Raw genomic sequence first — 10,077 nt, 5'->3', positions numbered from 1 at the left:
TTAACAGGTCCCTAACAAACTCCCTTAATAATGAATATTGTCTGTGAGTTCTGTGTGGCCATTGCCATGAATTATCAAATCCATAAATGTAGAGTGCTGTAGAGGAATCATTTGTGTCAAAATAATTAAAGAAAGGTGGAGGGTGGAGGATTGTCTAACCTCTGACTTGTGGCAATAGAGAAGCCAGAGAAGATCATATATGGCCAACCACTGTGTTGTTTCTAACACTGAGTGAACCATAATGAACTTCTTTCCACAGAAGATTTAGATCTGAATTATATGTTTTTAATATATCTAATGAAATCTATATGCATAGTCACTGGTTCTATTTTTGAAAAATGTATTTGCAATTAATAAGTTATTAGTTTCACAAATTTCTTTTTTTTTGGTGTTACTTATTTATTTATTTATTTATTTTTAACATTTTATTAGGGGTTCATACAACTGTTATCGCAATCCATACACACATCAATTGTGTAAAGCGCATTTATACATCATTCTCAAAACATTTTCTCTCCATTTAAACCCCCGACATTAGGTCCTCATTTTTCCCCTCCCTCTCCGCTCCCCCTCCCTCATGAGCCCTTGTTAGTTTATAAATTGGTATTTTGTCATATCTTGCCCTGTCCGACGTCTCCCTTCACCCACTTTTCAGTTGTCTGTCCCCCAGGGAGGAGGTCACACACAGTTCCTTGTAATCGGTTCCCTCTTTCCTACCCACTCTCCCTTTACCCTCCCTGTTTCGCCACTCACACCGCTGGTCCTGTAGGGCTCATCTACCCTGGATTCCCTGTATTTCCAGTTCCTATCTGTACCAGTGTACATCCTCTGGTCTAGCCAGACTTGCAAGGTCAAATTCGAGTCATGGTAGTGGGAGTGGGGAGGAAACATTTAGGAACTAGAGGAGAGTTGTATTTCTCATGCTATTTCTGACATTGTTTCTATCATCAAGGCCATATATTCCACCAACCTATCTTTCTTCCTAGGATCATGGTGGTATAGTGGGTAATACATTGATTTTCTATCCACAAAATCAGTGGTTCAAGCCCATTAGCACCTCCAAATAAGAACAATCAGGTTGTCTTCTACCTCATGTATTTTGACTTTAGGAAACCCAAAGGGGCAATTTTATTTTATCCTATAAGTCATGAAGAACTGGAATCAACTCCTTGGCAGTGGGGTTGTATCTTTCCTTTTCCTTTCCAATTTTCTTATTTCTATCAATGCAATTTGATTGCCCATTTAATCAGGTTTAGATTACAGAAATTGCTTAATTTTTTTCTATTTCTTACTATCTCGCATTGATGGTTGCCAGGCAATTTTGAATGAGTCTTTTAACTAGTCTTCTTTGAAGATATATGGTGGGTATTTAAGATAATATCCATATTTTCTTGTTGGCATTGAATGTCCTGAAATTCCTCCTTAATTTGTCTGCCTTTGTATAGTAGACCATATAATTATCAGATTCAAAATGGTCAATCCAAGTACACTTCATTTCATTAATGGCTAGGATATCAATCTTTGAGCAGTTATTTTCTTCTTTAAGACCCTCTAGTTTTCCTAGGTTCATAAATCATAATTCCACATGGTAATCATTAATGAGTACATTGCACCTCTTTCTTCTCTTTTAGAGATGCATTATATCAGGAAATTATGGAACGGATAGATTTATTATATCTAATTTATTGAGGCCAACTCTATACGTCCCCAGTCACATTTTGAATATCTTCCAACCTGCCAGACAATACTTTACTGCTACCCATAAGAGTTTCAAATACCAGGTCCTTTTTTGGGAAGCTGGAACCTCTGCTGAAACCTGTACAACATAAATAATCCTCCAGTATTAAAATGCTAGAGGCATAAAACTAGAGAATCAGAGCAATATGCAAGCCACCATAGAAAGACAAATTGAGGGATGAAGTGCGGCAATTTTACATAATACAATATATAAAACCAATAAGGTCTAGCACAATTGTGTTGTGTCCTAGGAAAATGAATGCAGATATCGAATACTTCCATTTGATGTAGAAACATTTTCTTCTGAAATTCTTGTCATGATGCAAAAAACAATGTTATTGGTTGCAAGCAGGCCAATGTTGAGTCATTTTGACCTCATGCATGCAGAATAATAGTCATTATCTGAATACATTAGCTTGTATTATATTACGTCATATTTTGTAATGTGCAGGACAGTGTATGTTCACATTTGCTATTATTACACTCTCGCATTTGGATGGAAATGCTAATAAATATACAATTTTGATTCTAATAGTTTCCTTTTGACTATAAATTATTTATATTTGTTCTTGGATATGATTCAATATTTATAGTATTCTTGCATTGTATATTCCTTTCCTTATATTTTTGTATAGGTTATTTTGTTGACACTTAATATTAGAAGGAAAAAGTCTAGAGAGAATCTTCCTATATTTTCCTTTGTAGTTAAAAAAGTTTTCTAGCTGGGAATGATCGGAATTTTTCAACATTCTTAAAATTCAATAGCTAAACTAAATTGTTTACGTGTTGGATATTCTATATCAATCTCTCTGTGAGCACAGCATTGGCATTTGTACCATTTTCAAACTTATAATATTTTCATTTTTTCTTTGAATATTTCCTTATACTGTATTTTTCTATAACCTATTTTAAATAAATATTAGCTATTTATTTGCCTAATTCTTTTGTTTCTCTATATTTACTTCATATTCTTCTAATGAATTAAAAAATGTATTTCTTTTATCTTTTATTTTGTAACTTTCATTTTAATTCACCTGTGTGCATTATTTAACTAATAGTGAGTTTTATTCTATAATACAGAATAACCCAAAATTTTCTTAGGTTAGTTATTATTCTTATTTTAAAGTTTTCTTTTGTTTACCCTATTTTTTTCTGGTGTTGACCTCTACAGATGATATGCCATAAAGAAGACACAGCACACCGGAAATATGTTAAAGGGAAACAATACTGTGACATGGTGTCTGGCTGTGTAGATTACGGGTAAAAAACACAGTATTCAGCCATGTGTTGTTTACCCTATTATCCATAATTTATCAATCGTGAATTCTTACATTTCTTCAAAACAATGATTTTTTTCTACACGCTGTCACACAGTCTAATTAAGTTTATTTCTTGGTGTCTTGGTTTTGAGGCATGTTGCCGGAGTTATTTGGGACACTGATTAAGATAATTGCATTGAATAGACCACATCAGCTCTAGTTTCTTTGATATGGAGCTCCACTATATTTTCAGCTATTAAATTATATGAGCTTATAAGTTTCTGATTCTAATTTTAATTATGAAAAGAATTCAGCATCACAGAGGATAAGACAAAAACAGTGAGGAATATTTTTTAAATAATTAGATATTAAGGGACTTCTGAGGGAAATTTTATATGGACTCATGGTGGCTAGTTGGTTACACAGTGAGCTGTCAATCATGTAGTGAGTTGTTCAAATCAACCAGTCAATCTGCAGCCTTTAAAAGAGTGAGAGGTTTGGAAACAAAGGGTCAGCTCTTCTCTTCCCTATGGGGTCACTATGCATTAAAATCAAGGAGATGGCAGCATGTTTTAAGTTTGCTATGAGCAGCTATGTGTCACACACTACAATAGAGAGACTACAAATTGGACAATACAAACCCACGACACACCTTGAGACGAGTTGAAAAAGACAATTGAAAAGCGCATATATGGATGTTGTGAGGGCAATTTATATAGAATGTCAGACTTGATAACAATTTTCACCAATATTTTGAAGGTTTAAAATTTTCTTCTTTAAATGTTGCAGTAAACAATACAGAACACATTGTAATGTTAAAAGTAAAGGATAATTCATGTCAAATGTTTTAGAGATGAAGTTGACTCAAAACTACTTCATAAGAAAAAGTATAACTTTCCTTTTAAGAGTTCCTCTGCACAGGGGGAAACGTTGTGCCATTTATATCAAGATTTCATCTCATTTTACTAAAAGGATTTGAACTCTGACACACCTTTTGGTGCTATCTATTGTAGCAAACTCACGGCCAGTGAGGCTATTATGACTCACAGTGACCCTATCAGATAGAGTGGAGCTTCTCCTGTGGCTTTCTGAATCTGTGAATCTTTATGGGAACAGAAAGCTTCTTGTTTTCCTTTCAGAGATGTTGGTGGGCTTCAATAGTTGACGTTGTGGTTAGCAATCAAACACACAACCCACAGCACCATCAGGTTCCTTATTGATTCTACAGAGACTCTTATTTCTGGCTGATTTTTAAGATAATATATTGGAACTTCATGCTATCTGGTTCCTAATAATGGTGAAGTTATATCTGGGAAAAACTCCAAGTTCATGTTATTTACATTGTTCAAATGTGTCTTCGGCACTCTCACCACTGGTCCTGAAGTGATCATCTGTCCTGGATTCCCTGTGTTTCCAATTCCTGTCTATAACAGTGTACATCCTCTGGTCTAGCTGGATTTGTAAGGTAGAATTGGGATCATGATAGTGGGGGAGGGGGAGGAAGAGTGGCGATACCAGGAGGGTGGAGGGAAGGTGGAGTAGAAAAGGAGAACCTATTACAAGTATCTACATATAACCTCCTCCCTGGGTGATGGACAACAGAAAAGTGGGTAAAGGGAGATATCAGACAGTGTAAGATATGACAAAATAATAATTATTTATAAATTAACAAGGGTTCATGAGGGAGGGGCCTAACAGGAGGGGCGGGGGAAATGAAGAGCTGATAACAAGGGTTCAAGTAGAAAACAAGTGTTTTGAGGAGGAGGATGGCAGCCAATGTGCAAATGTGCTTGACACAATGGATGGATGTATGGATTGTGATAACAGTTGTATGAGCCCCAATAAAATTATATATATATATATATATATTTGGATCAAAGGAAAAGAAATAAACCTTGAACTAAATATGTAGTACAACACAAACTACTTTAAATCAAGTCATTATAAACTTTCTTTATCTCTGGCTAGCTACAAACGCTAGGCCTTATAGGGAAATCTGTTGTCACATTTTTAATCATAAGGCCACATTTACCCAGACAAAACTCTATCATTTGAGGCGCAAAAATGTGGGTTGGTCAGTTATTTATGAAGTTTCTAGTTTTTAAGGTTTTAATCTATTTGTGTAGATGCATACGATGTGTGCACACAATACTTTACATTATGTTGTAAATATTTTCACTGTTTAATTACCTAATTAAGCTAATTCTTGCATTTTCAAAAACCTCTTTTACTTGAAGGTCATTCGTGCATTCGATAAGTTTTTCTCGTTATACTATGAAAATATACTAATTCGGAAAGTTTTCTACCCTAATTGGAATTATTAAAGAGTGAATATTTGAATAAGTCCGTTAATTAGTCAAATGAATTTTGAAGTATTTTTCTTCTTTCACTTTCTAACTATATATAGATAGAAAGAGGATGATGGTTTATTACTAAATTAATGAATAGTGTATAACAGTTAGGAAATGCATTTTGATGTCACTAAGTCTAAAATGGTCCTAAAATCAGATAAAAATAAGATAATCTTATTTTTCTATAAGAGGTGGGAAAAGGATTTGCAAAACACGAGCTAAGGGGCTGATTTTTCTGGTACCTAAATACTTTTTTATATGTACACATATAGCTATACACGTATATATATATACATATAGCTATATATGCATGCATATATATGTATAGCTATATATATACACATATAGCTGTGCACGCATACATATACATGTATATGTACACATATAGCTATGCATGTATATATACATATAGCTATATGTATATATATATACGTATAGCTAGAGTCAATAATTTCACAAAATATGGATCTCATATTATGAAGCATCAAGCACTTCTTGTGAAATAGAATAAGCCACATTTTGAGAGAAAGGGGAGATTTTAAAAACACTGTGCTTTAGTATTAGGTTTACAAAGCAAAGAAGCAACTGACTCGCTGAAAGCAGTTTCAGCATGACTAGAAAGGTGGACAAGAAGTGGAAAGTTTATGTAGAAGCAATCTTTAAATATATGCATACAGCCTTGCTAGGATGTTCAGGTTCAGAGAAGGATATCTTACTGTAACCACTAAAGATTTCTAATGAAAAGTGAATCGTTAAGCACTTGGCATCAGAAGACCATAGAAGCATATTACTTTGGAGAACTTATCTCCCATTTACCCCGGGAACTTTGTCAAGCCATGGTAAGCTATCAGAAATAAAAGAAGGGGAACTGCATTCATGTTGATGAAATGCTTGCATGATCTAGTACTAATCAATATTCCAGGGCTAATTACATATTCCTTCATGGATAGTGTAGCAAAATAAAATAGATTCATCCGTTATTACAAGAACCAAATTACCCTGGTGAAAGTTCTGACTAAGGCCATTTTTTTTTTCTGAGAAATTAAATTCCATCTCTTCTACATTTCTCCATATTTTTCCTTTTCCGTGAACTCACACAAACCTCCAAAGACAATGATTGCTTCTTTTTCCTTCTGAACATCTTTGACACATTTAATCATTCTCACTCATTAGGAAACCTAGGATCTATTGCCCCATGCTAGTCTTATTTATTTATCCAATAAATACATATTGAATAAAATTAATACATTTTGTGCTACAAAACAAATATGAAAATATGCTTTCTCTGCCTTCTTCAGTAAGATACATATATATTCTTATAAATTGATTTAATTTGTGTTTTTAATTAAAAATTATTGTTAAATTTTTATTATACATAAAGCCATGTAGGGCTGGAGGAAAAAATAAGTCATGCTCATGTTCTAGAGCATTTTAGTGCAAAGTTCATAATACTTTCCCAACAAATAGTTGTTAATTTTTCATTAAATATCAAAAACAAATGGATTTAACTCCAATCAATTAATTCCGTTTCAGGATTAATGAAGAAATAACCTCCATACTAAACTGTTTTCTTCTTCATATGAGGAATGTGATGTGCGATATGTTTATACTTTTAATAACAGAGGTCCCCCCACCACTGTATCCTTGCTTTAGCTTTCCTAGGGGAGGTTAATCCATCTTCGTAATATTAACTTTGATTTGCTTGTCTTGGTTCTCTGGGGAAAGACATTGCAAGAAGGTATTTCGGAGTTGAGATTTTAAGATCTAAACATACCTTTTAATTGTACCTCCTAAGCTTCCTCGCTCCAGCATGACAAAACATATTCCAGATAGATCAACACGGATCCTCTTGCAGGATTCAGAACTCAGGCACATAGAGCAGACCTGAGCATAACCGCACTTCAGCAAAGGGAAACAGCCAAAATATGACCAAGATGTGGCATGCATTTTAAGAAAAAGTTCATGTTCCAAAATTAGGAATTTTTAATATTTTGCTTAACATACACTGTTACTGTTTTCTAATATGTATTATCACTCTTCCCTTTGAATATGACTAATTTATGTCAGCTAGATTATCTGCTCTTCTGCAAATAAAGTGTTCTTTCCTTTCATTATTGTTTGTTTTCAATACTTTTACTGGGGGTTCTTACATCTCTTATCACAATTTGTACATTCCCCCAATGTGTCAAGCACATCTGCACATAGATGCCGCCATCATCATTTTCAAAGCTTTCTCTTCCCAACTTGAGCCCCTGATATCAGTTCCCCATTTCTTACCCTCCCTTCCCTACCTGCACTCCCTCACAAACCCTTGATAAGTTATAGATGATTTTCCATATCTTATTTCATCCTCCATGTCCCCTCACTCACTTTTCTGTTATTGGTCCCCCTGGGAGGGGGTTCTATTTGATCTTGTGATCAATTCCTCATTTTTCTCCCCTCCCTCCCCTAATCCTTCTGATATCTCTACTCTTATTGTTGGCCCTGAGGGGTTTATCTATCCTGGATGCCCTGTGCGGTGGGTTCTTAATCCGATTTGTAGGGTAGAACTGAGGTCATGATAGTGGGACAAGGAAGCACCAAAGAACTGGAAGAAAGCTGTGTATTTCATCAGTGCTATACTGCACCCTGACTGGCTCATCTCTTCCCTGTGATGCCTCTGTGAGGGGATGTCTAATTTTCTAGAGATGGACATTGGGTCCCCACTCTATGCCCTAACACCCCATTCACCTTTGGTATGGTTTTATTCTGGGTCTTAGATGCCTGATACTGGAACCTATTGACACCTTATGATCACACAGGTTGGTGTGCTTCTCAATGTGGGATTTGTTGCTTCTGAGCTAGATGGCCACTTGTTTATTTTCAAACCTTTATCTTTTGATAGCTGGGCACCATCAGCTTTCTTCAACACATTTGATAGCCCCAGAGGTTATATCTTTTGATAGCCAGACACCATAAGCTTTCTTCACCATATTTGCTTATGCACCCATTTTGCCTACAGCAATTTTATGGGGAAGGTGAGCATTACAGAATGCCAGTTTAATAGTGGTAAGGGAGTACTTCACTTGAGGCCCAATGTCCATTTGCAACCTTAATTCTTAGCATATAGATATGAGTACATAGTTCTATTCCCTCTGGATATATATATATATTTACATATGTACATGCCTGTATTTAGGCTTCTATAAATGTCCTTTGCCTCCTGGTTCTTACCTCTATTTCCTTTTTACTTCCCTCTTGTCCCACAATCATGTACTACCATCCCTCCAACCTCTATTCGGGTTTAATAATTCACTGCTACATTGCCCTTGATTGAGCCCCACTAGGCATCCTATACCCTTGTCTCCATTGATTTTAGTTCAATTATTGTTCCCTTGCCCCTGGGTTGGTCCCCACCACCCCTTCCTTTCTCCCACCTCCCCTTCTCCCATATCTCCCTGGGAACCATTGGTGCCATTCTTTTCATCCCCAAATTATGCATCCCACAAACTTATCTAGATAGACATGCAGATACATTAATAAGAGCAAAAACTAGGCAAAGCCAAATAAAACAACAAAAGAAGTCAAAATCAATGAAACAACAGCAGAAAGCAAGAACAAAATAGCAACAGCAAAAAGAAAGTCACTGACAAAAATAGTTCCAGGTCTGTTTGTTGGCCTTTCTGAGTATTTTCCAATCGAGTCTGATGGGGTGTCACACTCTGTCTCCCAAGTCTATTTTTGGTATTCCCAGGAGGGTTCATCAGTCTTCTCCCCCTGCTGCCTTCAGTGCCTTGCCTCAGCTTGATGGGACTAGACGTGCTCTATTCTGCATTGTATCTCCAGTGCTGTCGCTCGCAGCATCATGGTTCAGTGAGGGACACTGTGTCCCATGGTGGGGCCAGCCCAATGGTCCTCCCTTTGCTTTGTCTGGTCTGAGCAGGAACATCATCCTTGGGGCTTGGTGGGCATGGATCAAAAAACTGTGGTACATACATACAATGGCGTACTACGCATCCCTAAAATGAAGTGATGAATGCATGAAGCACATTAAAGATTGCAGCTTGGGAAGAACTGGAGGAACTCATGCTAAGGGAAGTAAGTAAAATGCAAAAGGACAAGTACAACATGAGTCCACTGAGGTAAGCTTAAAAAAATGGGGCATAGGGGAAAAGCTACTATATCCATACTTCCCTGGGGTGAGGTCCAACAACTATGACAGGAGCCAAACCCAATCCAGGGATACATATAGCAGCCAACTAAATAAGAGGGAGAAAAAAGGAGGCAAAAAAAAAAAGCTGTGGGTTGGTGGGGGAGCAGGACACTAATCCACCCAAGGGGAAGGTATTATTTATAACTATCTCCACAGGACACAGAAGAGGGAGCTAGAGAACAGGCTTTAACCTGATGTGCCAAGGTGTGAATACAACAATGCACCACGGAACCCGGTAGAGAGGTCTGTGGGCCAGCCCCAATCCAGACTATGTGCACAGCCCCCTCCAACTCACCTCAGAAGAATGCACCTCAGAGGACGGCACTAGGGCTACAGTGTGGGGAGAGGGGCACGTCAGATTAGAGCACACAGGAGAAACACAAAAGGATGGAGAGGGAAGAGATGACATCCTTTCCTTTGATTATGATTGGCCACCACTTCTATCTCAGGATGAAATGGTTACTCCATCTCTGATGACTATTTTTTATGGTTAATAGAAGACTTCTTTAAGCAAGAATACATACAGTCATTACCAAAC

At 36.7% G+C, this 10,077-nt stretch overlaps 1 non-coding gene across 1 annotated transcript; it reads right to left on the bottom strand.

Annotated features, from left to right (window-relative positions):
- Nucleotides 1–2,888: 2,888 nt before the first annotated feature.
- LOC115867960 lies at nt 2,889–3,023 on the bottom strand. The gene has a single exon (XR_004045353.1). It is a non-coding gene; the product is annotated as a small nucleolar RNA SNORA15 (small nucleolar RNA).
- Between the last annotated feature and the right edge of the window lie 7,054 nt (nt 3,024–10,077).

The sequence above is a fragment of the Echinops telfairi genome, unplaced genomic scaffold, assembly GCF_000313985.2.
Source record: "Echinops telfairi isolate 266 unplaced genomic scaffold, ASM31398v2 ScPeMD7_7475;HRSCAF=8513, whole genome shotgun sequence".
NCBI classification, from domain to species: Eukaryota; Metazoa; Chordata; class Mammalia; order Afrosoricida; family Tenrecidae; genus Echinops; species Echinops telfairi.
This window is presented reverse-complemented; position numbering and strand designations above follow the sequence as displayed.